Raw genomic sequence first — 13,472 nt, 5'->3', positions numbered from 1 at the left:
AGGTGTGTTTTACTTGAATTTTCCAGTTTGCAATAAACATTACACTGTTATAACACTACACGTCCACTGGGTAAAGGGCGAAAGGTTAATGAATAATTCAGATTTACTGCCTGAACCTCACCATCATAATGGTTTTCATACTGCTTGGTTATTTCTAGCTGGCCTCGCTTAACTGGCATAGTCCACGTTTCCACAGAGCGCCATTCAGTGAAGAAAATCTACCCTGAGACTCTAAGCCTTAACAAATTGCCAAGGGATGAAGCTAGAGATGACTGAGGCACTCTGCATATTTAAATATTCAGAATCCAAACTTTATAAATACAGAGGGTAGGAAAGAAATTTAAGCAGGGGCAAGAAAAAAAGTTCCTATCTGCACCCTGGGTTGTTTGCCAGTTCACTGTGATGTTAAATAAGAACCTTGGCTTTAAATATTGACAGATGAATGATGCGACTGAGGAAGCATTATTAGCCAGCAAGGGCTGCATGTTGTACAAGTGCTCTTGTTTTAGTTCTGGGGGCACTTGGCATAAGGACCCTCCACTATTATCTGCAGCTTGGGGATGCACAGCTGGAATGGCAATGGATTTGTTATCTGTAAAACATCCATGAGTTTTGCCACAGGCCTTCTACCAACGTGGATGCATCTGTGAATCAAACTGTTCCCCAGCTGTCCCTCCACTCCCTGCAGGTTCTTGTGGTATAAAGCCCCTATTAATACTGCTGGTTACACTATACCCCTGATAGGTCTGTACAAAATCCTTCCTCTACCACTACACTTTAATGCATAAAATCCCCAAAGATAAATCCCTTGAGATTCTTTTTTTTTTTTTTTTAAAGCCATGTCTTTTTGTAGTTAGTGCCAGGGTTTTCAGGGCAATTCTCTGTATTTCCATTTGAACCTTTTAATTTTCAAAGTTTCTCCAAAAGATTCTCTCTTCCAGACAGATACACACTCACTACTTTCACACATACACATAGACACACCAGAGAGAGAGAGAGAGAGAGAGAGAGAGAGAGAGAGAGAGAGAGAGAGAGAGCCATGAAAGAACAATTCAAATGTTCAGTAGACTAAAAACAAATGCCAGACTGAAGTTGTTTTAGGCCTTATCTTCAAAAGCACAATGGCTTCAGGACCCTTTAACAAATAGCTTTTTCTTAATAAGGCTCAGGACATTTTCATTTCTTTAACAGTGACACACATATTTTAGGTTTTAATTAAAAGCTTTGAGTGATAATAATTTGTATCATTGTACCACCGTACTTTTATTTAAAAACAAATTGCATGTATAAATCATCTGGCAAATAGGATTTAACAGCTTTACCTCAGGAAATGGAAAAGGAATAGAATTTTATATTAAAAGCAAAGCAATAATCTGTTTACATTTTCAAAGGACACTTAAACACCAACTAATAATTATGATAAATGATTACAAGATTATTACTTCAACATAGTTTTTCAAATGTTAATGGAGCACACAATGGTTTGCTTGAAAATTCAGCTATCATCAGTGGTTATTATGTTTTATTTAAAGGCTCCAAAAGTTTGTTAAGATCATGTTAACTGCTGTGATCCTTGAACTTTCAAAAGTAGTCTGCTAAGTCTCCAGCATAACAAATCTGTAAGTTTTTGACATCGAAGTGTGTCCAGTATCTAGTTTCTTATAAATTTGTTTCATTAAGTGTATAGGATATATGAGGTGTGATTAGAAAAAGAAAGCAGGATGACTGGCAATTAAAAATATTACAGTAAAAGGCACATTACCACTCAACCCCTCAGCATACTCGCTCTTCTGTTCAACTCACTTATCCCATCTTGCTTGGCATCTGCAAAGAAGAAGTTCTGGAAATCCTCTTTCATGAGTGTCTCTAGTTGAGTTGTCATAGCTGTTGCCTAAATGGATGTAAAAATTTACATTTCATAGTCATTTGGATTTTAGGGAAAAAACTGGACATCTTGTGGTGCCAGATCCAGTAAATAAGTTGGCTGAGCACAATCTGAGGCTTTCAGCAGCCTGCCTTTCCACTGCATTGCACTGGACAGCAGCAGCAGCATTCTCCTTATTTTTTATAACATCTTGTAGACACTCATGAAAGACGGCTTCCAGAACTGCCCCAGAAAGCAGCAATAACACAGAGACAGGCATATTCAAAGTGAGAGGATGTATTTCCCGGATATTAATGACAATGTGTCTTTCAGTGTAATGCATTTTTTGTAATACATTTTTTAACTCAAACATATATTATAGCTTTCATTGGCCCATGGAGGCGTCATCAGGTAGAGGTTGACAAAATATCATTCACTAACAAAGAAGCTGTTAATAATTTCTTTTCTGTGCAGATTTCTAGATTTCATTTGGACGTTGGTATGCTTTTGAATTTTAAATACTGAACACTTTTAGATTTCAGATATAATATTTATTTATATTCATAAGTAAACATAAATATGAGCTGTATGTTGAAGAAACATTTTAGTGGGAAGGCTACTTTCAAATGGTAAATAATATATTTGCCTCCTTACTTGAGGGGAAAAAATATGACAAATACTTTGTCCTGTTCCTATTAAAAGAAAAAGCATCAGCAGGCTGGAGGTTTCACTCAGAGGTGGACAGCGAGTACTTAGCATTCAGAAGAGCTCGAGTCCCTGGCCCTGAAGTAATAACCATATTAATAATAGAAAAGTAATTAAAATATTAATTTATTGTTTCTGCAGTTATTTTTAAGAAGCAGAATAAATCGTTCTGCTGATGAAGTTGGTCTAGTCTGTGGACTGCTGGCTGATATCCCAAGTTTTTCCAAAGACAAAACCATTCTCTCGCCCATTTATTATTCTTCTCCCTTTCGTTGTTTTACAGTTTTCCTTCACAACCTTCAAGCCCTTACTGCCTGCTACCAAGTATTTGTCCCTGACAACTTCTATACCGTTTGTGATAGCGCACCAGTCATAGGTCATGGCAGACACATGGACCTATGTTAGGCCTTCTCTTTGCTGAGAGTCCTTTTTGTCTAGAATACTTATCATCACAATGCACGTATTTTTTTCTGACCATCACAACTATGCAAATGTACCAAAATTCTTTAAAAGCCATGCATTTATATATTCATCCTTTTTTTGCCAGCTCAGCCCACCCTGAGGGCAGGGCTGGTGCAGCATGTCGTGCCAGTGTTGGAACCATCATCCCTTAGGCCTGCCTAAGTTTGCCTAAGCAGGTGCTTTAGACTGCTGAGCTATCTCTCTGACCCCTATTTATTATCTTAACCTATCATTTTTTCTAAAGTAAGAATCCCATTTTTCCCACAAGTACCAGAAATCTTAATCAAAGAGTGGCTCAGCTAGATTAGGGCTTTGTTTTTCTTATATGTAAGTGCGTGGGCAATTTGCCAATCTAATTCCAAGCCTAACTTCTATCTTTGTCCACAAGATCACACTGTGCCACTCCAGCATCAGCCATCATTTCCTCATTCCAGCCGTGGAGAAAGTTGTACAGAAGGGGTACATCCTCAGAAGAAGCACAAAACTCCTGCCTCTTTTTAAAATAGTTTTAATGAGAAACAACTAGCAATGAGACAGTTTCAAAACTGATTAGTAGGACAGCTTCAATAATTAATACATTGCATATTGTTGTCTTCTTATTGGTTATTCATTGTACAAAATGCAGACATGGTATCCTGTCCACAAACATGATTAGAACAAATCTTTCTATTCATTGAATTAAGAGAAAGTAGCTGTATATCTAGTCTAACTATTCTGAATATACAGAGACAAAATGGTCCTTCATTTGTATCCCCTATTTTGTTTAGTTTTGTCAGAGAAGGGTATTCCATTGTCATTTAAATATTGTACGTGTGTGAATTCAGCAAAATAATCCAATATAGTCCAGTAGTCCATAATAATAGTGGGTTTTCCCATAGGACTGGCAATGTCAAAAGTTGTTGACTTGAGCCTTTTACGGCTCAGCATATTAATAATGGATTTACTGCTCAGCATATTAATATGGCTTTACTTTTTATACTTCATTTTTATACTTTTCTGCTGGAAGGTTAAGACCAAGATAAAGCAAGACCTATATAACAAGAAATGTGAATTTTATATCTGACAAGGTCAGTCAAATTCCCTTTGCCTGTGGCCCCATAATCTCCTTGATCAGTAAATTTGGGACACAACTGAGTTACAGGATGTTGCAGTACAGGTTTTCCTATGTCCTGAGTCTTCAACTGACCTTCAAAGGCTAGGGCCAAAATGTTGGCTGTCCTTGTACCCCTTCTTTTTTTCCAATTTTTGGCATGCAACTTAAGTTGTTAACCCTCCAGAAAAGAAGCTTATTAGTAGTACCTTACAACATAGGCAGTTGAGCTTAACCTCACTATCTGTCTGAATATCAAACATCTTAGACACTCCTCCCTCTACACAAAACCAATCTTAGAGGGGCCTCCAAATAGCTCAGGGACTAAAGCATCTGCTTACCCAGGAGCAAGGACCAAGGTTCGATCCCTGGCGTTCCTTGTCTGCTCCACCCTGGGGCTCACTGAGAGGGCAACTGAGGCTGGGCCTGGTGGCGCGCCCTGTAATCTAAGCACTGGGGAGGCTCAAAACAGGAGGATCACTAGTCAGATGTGTGTACAGAGATCCTGTAGTGCCTGTACTAAATAGATAAAAAGGAAAGCGGTCATAGCTGCATAAGACTCATAAAATATAATGGTTTTGCCACTTTGAAGAACCATGGTATTCATTTAAACATACAGACTTGGTAATAAATAGGTGACCAGTCACATCTATTGAGTTTTCATCCACATTTTTATGTTTTACTTGTTTTTCTCCCTTCATCAAGTGATTTCTGTATTTTCTTATATATTTAATGGCCTGTCTCCCTATTCCAAACAGGTGAGTTCCAGGAGAACATAAAACTCTTTGTCTTATTCTCTGCCACATCCCTATAATTGTGAGAACTCTCCAGCATGTAGCACGTGTTTTGTAAATATTTCTTAGTGAAAGAATATTATTTACGGAAGTAGAATTACACATTAACTGCCAACTTGTGTAATTCAGATTTATTAAATCTTTCTTAACCATTCACCAAAAGTACATTTATTACTTCAGTTTATTGTGTCAATCATTACTGGAATTTTCCCAAAGAATTTCATGTAAAATTAAAATTTGCAAAGACTCAGTCACTAAATACGTTGTTTTGCTTGGAAAGAACTTTAATCCTTATAGTCCAACATATTTACTACAAAGCCGTGTCCTGTTATTTTGGCATCCTCCTACTATTTCCTGTCAGTTTTTCCACCAGTAACAAAAATGTGGGAAGTAACATTTTTTCAAGCAAATACTAAATGCTAAAATCTCTGCCAAATACCACAGATATGAGCGTTTCAGATTAAGAAAGTCATTTATTTAATCCAGTTCTATAATGCTATAAGTAGATCAATGATTATTGTCTCTATTAAGGCTCATGCTTTGATTGGTAGTGCAGTATTTCAAAAACTAGCAATCTGTTATAACTCAATTAAGAAGGCTGGGCTAGTCTTTATTTAGTGTTAAATGAAAGAGTTGCATAAACTTTTGCTGAATATCGCATGCATATAAATAGTTTCACGGGAAGGTGTTCAAACGCCTTACACAAATGCAGCTGGGGAATTTAGTAGTTCTTTTAGGGACTTGTACGAAAAATAAAAAGTTTGAGACATGTCACTCTTATCACCAAAATCCATCCTTTCTGGAGCAGGCTGCCTGGGAAATGGTTACTTTTCAATTCCCTGGTCTTTGATATTGTTGAAGGCAAAGAAAAATCATTAGCGCTTGGCTGTTTTCAGTGACTTGAGTGAACAGTCAATGCCACTCAGTTTTCAAGACTTGGAAAACAAATTTGAAGATAAGAAAGGTAGTAATTTCCAGGCTCCCAAGGAATTCTTCCATAGTTTCTAAATCCAGTAGATGTTTCAAAGAAAATAGAGAAAAGTTATGGAATTTTTAAATTTTCCTATAAGTATATAATAATTACTAAAAGATGAATTTTAGTTGTCCAGATAATTACTTTCCCCCTGAGAAGACTAAAAATCTAGTAACTATCATTTAACTGAAGTTACACAGAATTGCAGAACCAACTTAAAAGTAATGTTAAAAGTAATACCCAGTTTTCCTGACCTTGACCTTGTACTCAGCCTGGTGTTTCAGTAAAATGCCCAACAGATGGTCAAATAAAGAGGGTCATTAATTCTTTTCAGGGTGCAGTGCCATTTAAATACCCAGAAAGAAACAACCTGCTAACTATTATACAGATTTTCTGGAAAGAGCTAACAGGATGAAGGGTTTCCACCCACAAAATATTTTACAGACTTTAACCATTCTAGAAATAGAATTTACTTTCAGTTTTAGAATAATTTTCACTCTTAAAATGCACGTATTTCTTTCTTTCTCTTTGTTTGAAAGATCAGGCAAAGGGTTGGCGTCTGCTATGTTCTACTCATTCAACTCCTTGTTTATAAGAATTTTCTGGGATAGAATAGCATAGAAATGAAACAATCACAGGTAAAATTGGAGTCTCAGTTTTAAGGTTTTCTACTTTAGATTTTATTGTGGATCTATTAATGAAGATTTAGAAGTATATTTCAATATCAAGTCCTCCCTAAAAATGGTTCAAAAGTATATTTCACTATCGAGTCCTCTCTAAAAATGATTAATTATAATTCCAGATCTGATAGCTAAAACATGTAAATATATTATTTTATGCATAATACTTTTAAATCAAAATGAATACTTCAGCTCCATTTCCACTGTAGCTAACTCACTTATAAGCATTTAGACTCTTGAAGCATAACTTTGTCACTGATATAAATCTTATTTTTGTGCTGTAGATATTCTTTATTTTGCATGTGACAAGATCAAAAAATAAAAGTTTAGCAGTTTTAAACATTGAGAAATAATTCATAATACAAGTATATTCAGTAGGGGACTGTAAGCATCGCTTCCTACTTCATAATGCAAAGTTATTTTTAGAATTTTATTTATGACTTATCTGGATCAGAGTAGTATGCCAGAGAAGAGGAAAAGAAGGATGGGTGATGACAAAGAAGGAGAGAGAAAAAGAGGCTGGACAAGGAAGAGGCTAACAGAGGGGATGAAAAAGGAGGAGGTAACTAGAAAAAACACTGCTTTTTCCTGTTTCCTGCTACATTCTGTTCTGGATGAAAGGAAGACGAGGTGACACACATTTAGATAGTTTAAAAGGAATTCTTTCCAAAGCATCCTGCATAGAACACATATAATCCCATCTACTGATGAGTCCAAGCTCTGGCCCCTTTCCCACATCTGCTTTTCTCATTCTCTCAGTTTTCCCGGGTTCTTTCAATATTCCATTGTTCCCTTTCTACTCAAGTGCAATCTATTCACCTAAATGATAGAATCATGCTGACGTAAGTCTTCCTGTATCTTCATCTTCTGAAAAGCTTTCCACTGTACAATTAATTGGAAAACAAATTACAATAAGAAATACATGATTTTGACCAAAAATTTGGATTTTGATCACCAATACTGAACGAACTTAAGAAACACTATTGATGCTCTGTTAAGGAATAGTAGAGAAGCTATCCTGCAGATAGACTGTGGGTAAGTTGACAGTATGAAGAAACTTCAATGAGAACATTTATAACTAAATTTGGCTCTAAAATTTATAATTGACATAGGAAATAATTTCTTTCTTATTAAAATAATTGTAATATTTTAAGAGCATTAAAAATTTCTTATTGCTGCATTTCAGTTTGGGGAGAATATTAAAGAATACTGATACACCTATATTTGGGGGTTCATTTATTTTCTTCTTGGAAAATATTTCCAATGTGATGATATTTTTTTATGTGTGTGTGTGTGTGTGTGTGTGTGTGTGGCCAGCTCAGCCCACCAGGGGGTGAGGCTGGCTGGCATGTGGTGCTGGGGGATTAAACCGTGGTCCCTGTGCTTTGCTAAGCTTGTTCTAAGTAGGTGCTTTAGACCACTGAGCCATCTCACCAGGCCCTGTGATGATATTTTTATATTCTATTATTTCCCTATAAAATTTTTCTGATATATCTCTTGAACATCAAATACTAAAAAAAAATGATGTTGAGAGTAACGCATGGTTTCCCTTGAGGTAACTTTAGAGCTGCTTCTTTTTTGCTATTTCTATTTGTCATCCTTTGAGTGTGTTAATTGATTTACTTAAAATGCTATATGTCTACAGAGACCAAAGTGTTACTCTTTACATCTGAAAATTGTATTTCTAATTTCTCTTTAGACAACATATTTTCCATCTAGGTTTTACCCTCTACATTTTACTCTACATTTTAGCCTCTAATGAGGAAGCAGGCCATGCCCTCATTAAGGTCATCCAGGGTTATTTGTTCTCATGGGGAGAAGGGATAGTTGCCACTCGGTCTGACTGATTCTTGCATTTTAATTTGGGGAAGATTCAAAGTTACTTAAAATTTTTCTCTTGATGTAGTGCCACTAAAGTTCTTCAACGTATTTCTTTTGTTTGCAAACAGTGAGGAAAAGTGCCCATAAAGATTCAGCAACTTAAATAAATGAAACCCAAACACACTTGAAGAAAAATGATTTGATCATATTCCTTTTGAGGTGATATTCTCACTAACTTAAATGCAAGAATAAATCCATATCCTTTCAACTGATTTTAAGAGTGTTTGACAAACAATAGCATTATATTCTACTCAAAAGTATCTCTTCTGAAAGAACTCACATTGTTCATGAAAAGGAAGCTGCTGGGTTTCCTTGTACCCATTTGAAGTGTTCTTGATCCTTATTTGGAATTATGCTGCTTGGCATACTCTGCTAGACAAAAGCTATGAATATTAAGCCATTATTTTTACATTAGCAAGTTTTCCCAAGGTGGATTTTTATCATTTTAAGACATTTTGCTTTGTGTGTTACTCCTTTTCGTCTAATCACCTCTAAAATTATGAACACTACAAGAATAATACATGCTGAATAACAAAACAGCTTGAAATATTCATAACTAAGAAAGCAACTGTTAAATGTTCATAAACAAAGTTGTTTGGAGACTCCTTTATTAATTTTTAATTTATTTTCAGTCAATTCCTTATTACTCCTAAATTCCTGCAGGGGATTCTGTTAATTAGTCATGTGTAAAATATTCATTAAATCCAGCCTCCTATTTTCTTCTTTTATTGCAAATTTACATTTCTAATCTTATAACCAAAATAAATGCCATTGGGTAGAGGAACCACATTAATTTTGATCAGGCATTTAAAATAGGAGCTCATGGAACAAAAGATATGGTAATAGACGCTAGACTAATATTGAGGTACTATGTTGCTAAATCCTGATATTGAAGTAGCAGATCACTATCAATTCCATACTTGAAAAAGAATCAAAATTATATAAAATATATTTTGTTTGCAATCTAGTAATCTAAAATGAAACAGACTGGTTTTTCATAACTTGGCACACTAATAATATTTCAGAAACAACACATGGTTTGATTAGGGATACAAATGAAATCAACAGTAACAAGGTTAACATGAAACTCAAAACATAGGGTAGCACAGTTTTGCTAAACTACTACTTAAACTTCACATTTTACTTGGTAATGAAATATTTTAGTAATTATTTTAAGAATATTTGAAAAAAATTAAAAATAGAATATTTGAATTATCTTCCCTTAACATGAAGTGTATCATTTTGATTCTATACTACAAATAATGTAGTGGGCTGGTGAGATGGCTCAGTGGTCTAAAGCACCTACTTAGAACAAGCTTAGCAAAGCACAGGGACCGAGGTTCAATCCCCCAGCACCACATGCCAGCCAGCCCCGCCCCCTGGTGGGCTGAGCTGGCCACACACACACACACACAAATAAGTAAATAAATAAAATTTAAAAAAAAAACAAATAATGTAGTATGAGAAATGACACATTTATTTAAATGTAACATTATTAATATAGATATTGATTTTCCCCTATAGTAACAAAAATCATTGAAATATCTGTAAAAAAATAAATATCAGCTTTGAAGGAAAAGTTTCCAAAGCCAGGTATAGTATTACAACAGTGAAATTCTTGATCTAGTTAAATTTTTTTTAAAAAAAACTGCTTTTTTTTGATATGTGGGATACTGGTCTTCAGTAACATTCCAGAGAATAAGAATATAACTTCTATTTTGGAGAAGTCTCTGCTTAAAATTTAAGTCATGTAATTGAAATATGTCAGATAAACTGCTCATGTCTGGTTATTCTACTGAAAATCCACTCAAAGGTGAATAGTATCTACCTCACGTTGATTTCTTCATTTTGACTGTAAGAATTCAAGAAAGTCATTCCACAAAAACAAACACACAGAGCAATTTGACACATGAGGCAATTTCAATATTGTTATTTAAAGATATAAATTAGTTCCACATTCCTTGTTGGCAAAAGATCCATGTTTTCCCTTTAAAAGAATTATCAGCAGTCGTAATTTCATAGCTCTATGGCTGTTTCACCTTGGGCAATGTAGTTCTTTAAAACCAGAGCTTCCTAACTCAAGCCCTTAAAGAGACCTTACAGCCTCATCTCATTCGCAAGCCGTAATTCCCCTTCATCATTTCTGTTCCCTACTTGCCAGCAGTTGTAAACCAGCTTTGCATCTTAGATGGTAGAGTGGGAAGTCATGAGAGAACAACATAAAATTCGACCTTAAGATCAAGCATCAGTGGGGCTTCTATACACATCCTATTTCTATGAAAAAAACAAACAAACAAACAAACAAACAAACAAACTGTGTTGGAGCCCAATAGCATATAAGAACAAGTACACTATGAGAAGAAAATAAATTCCTTACCCTGATTTGGATTTAAATTCTAGCCTCACTGTTATCTTTGGGCATCTTAAAAAGACAATATAAAATAGAAAAAAATTAGAAATAATACAGAATTTCACCAAACAAAATAACAGAAATTCAATAATGGCTGTTGAATTGCATACTGTTGATTTTTGCTGGTCTTTTTAAAAGAACAATTAAAGCTCAGATTTCTTTCTTTCTGTTTTTTTAATTTCTTATAACATATTTATTTTATTTTTGTTTACCAATTTTGTATGCTTACATCTGGAAACCGAAACAACTAATTTGAAGATAAAACTAGGCAAAATTTTGAATATGGTTCCCTCACCTGCAAAAGGCAAAAATAACCATGTAATTTCTACAGTGCTGTGAGGCCAGAAGGCTTCACTAACTCACACAGTATATAAGTGTACTTCCCAACGTAGCATACATTATTGAAGTAACATAGCCAATTGTACTATAGATTGGTTGTTCTGACTAGGAACTCAAATCTTTTCTTAGCTTAGTCCGTCCTGCCTTTTTCTCAAAGTGATTGAAAATCCTTAGATAACTCTTGCCTTTCCAGATGCTCCTGCAGAGAAAATATTACAAAGCTTTATATGAGTAATAATGCTTTGTCCTTAACATATCTTTTGACAATGATCAACATTTCTGCAGGTGTGTGTAGTGTGTGCATGTGTACAGTTAGGATGGCCCCCTTTCTCTTTGTTATTTTTAAAAGTTGTTTTATATTTTTATTAACATGTTTGTGGTTATTTCTTGTGGGAAGTTGACACACATACACAGTACATTTTAATTTTATTCTGTCCCCTTTCCTTTCCTTCTGCCTCCTCCTTTTCTTGGTTCCCTACCATTTTACAACTGAGGAGACTTTGAAATGCCAGCTCCTATTTTTTTGTTGTTGTTTGGTTGGTTGGCTTTTTTAATTCCGGAAGTTGAACTCAAGCCTTTGTGCTCACCAGGCAGGTGCTAGCCCCTGATTCGAAATGTGGTTCCTGCGCAGATGCACATCCCCACTAGAGCAGTGCTCTCTGGCTCACACGCAGATTGCATTTGATCTCTACGAAGATCTATTGTGTTAGTTTCTTTCGCAAGTCCTGACACTTTCAGGGAAAGCACTGTCTTTTAATAGAGAAACTCTAGAGAATACATTATCCTAAAAATATTCTCCTTTCCGGCCTTTAGTCGATGATTGGGAGCTGAGTGTGATAACAAAATGACACTACCGTAACACAGGCAAATGATAAGCTATTTTATTTTTCCTGTACATACTATTAAAAGCAATCAAAATTACATAACATATCCAGTTGCTCTAATAGATATATATAAAATAATTCATAATAAGTTTACTATTTCAGTTTGTAAAGTGCCTATTATCTCAAATATTTTAAAAGATGAATTAATGAACAAATTTATGTGAATATTATGAAACTAAATATTTATAAAAAGTTGTTTTTATATCTTTAAAAAATCTAATATCAAAAATATTCATAGTATTGAAAAATAATTTAATGTAATATAATATTGTCTGGTTACACTTCTGGGATTTTAGCATAGCAAATAATCTTATTTTAACTTACATGTGAATTTTTGTGCTGTACAAAAAAAATGTTTTGCATCTTCCTTTCAAGCTCATTAACAACTTATACAGGTATCACACAAAATCCAGCGCCTTCACAACAAAAATTAGATAAACTTTTGCTCACATTGAAAACTTTTAAAGTTAAGATTCCAGTACAAAAGGGAAAAATTTGGAAGAGAATCAAAGATTAAGCATCCATCACTTGAGAATGACATTTCTTTTGACAACAAAACTCAACTGCTACTAAAAAATAAATCATTTATGATTCAAAGGCTATGAATATTTGTTTAGAGTCAAACCTGCTATTTGTTTGACTCTTTATCTCCATGCATGTGAAAGCATGACTGTGGATCTCTTATTACACAATCGAAATGATTCCTGGTATAAGAAAAGCACGAATCCTGAGCACTAGAAAAAGGTCAGCAAAAGTTTTCAGTTGTCTTAAGAAATCTCCAACACCAATAGAATTGTTTAATACTGCTCTATTTTTTAACCCATCGCTTCATAAACATCACTGAAATATGGCATAGGAGAAATCTACCCAGGCCATTTGATGATATGCTTATTATATTTAATAAAAGTACAAAGAGCCAAAGTGCCAGTGGTCTCTCAAACAACACTTCTGTAACTCTGTTGTCATGCCAATGCCAATGTTTTCTTGAGGAGCTAACCATAATGTTCACATAATGCACACTGGAACTGAGCATATATATTTCTAGGAAATTAAGTAGACCAAACAGTCCTAAATTCTGAGTACGAATGAGTCAGATTTTACCTAAATATTACCCTAGTATTTTAAACTATTTTTTAAATTAACTTACCTCACAACCTATACAGCTTCTCTTTGCCCATGTTGTTGGAGAGCAAACATTGTCAAAATCACTGTGCTGGATGAATAATTTTTGAAAAAGAATTAATTCTCTCTGAAATTCAATGAAAATTTCTCAAACTATTCTGGGTAGGACTGACTGAAGTTTCTCATGTAAACAACACTGTCAAATACTGCTCTGTTCTATAATGATTTACAGAGCTGAGGTTAGTGAATTTTTTTGATCAATTTAACT

At 34.8% G+C, this 13,472-nt stretch overlaps 1 long non-coding RNA gene across 1 annotated transcript; it reads right to left on the bottom strand.

The window, feature by feature from the left end:
* Positions 1-1,816: 1,816 nt before the first annotated feature.
* LOC111813149 lies at positions 1,817-13,293 on the bottom strand. The gene is made up of 3 exons (XR_002818475.1): positions 13,230-13,293; positions 2,867-2,875; positions 1,817-1,891 (listed from the first exon to the last, which is right to left on the bottom strand). It is a non-coding gene; the product is annotated as an uncharacterized LOC111813149 (long non-coding RNA).
* Positions 13,294-13,472: the final 179 nt, after the last annotated feature.

The sequence above is a fragment of the Octodon degus genome, unplaced genomic scaffold, assembly GCF_000260255.1.
Source record: "Octodon degus isolate 3935 unplaced genomic scaffold, OctDeg1.0 scaffold00167, whole genome shotgun sequence".
Lineage (NCBI taxonomy): Eukaryota > Metazoa > Chordata > Mammalia > Rodentia > Octodontidae > Octodon > Octodon degus.
Note: the sequence above shows the minus strand (reverse complement) of the source record. Positions and strands in the feature narration are given on the sequence as shown.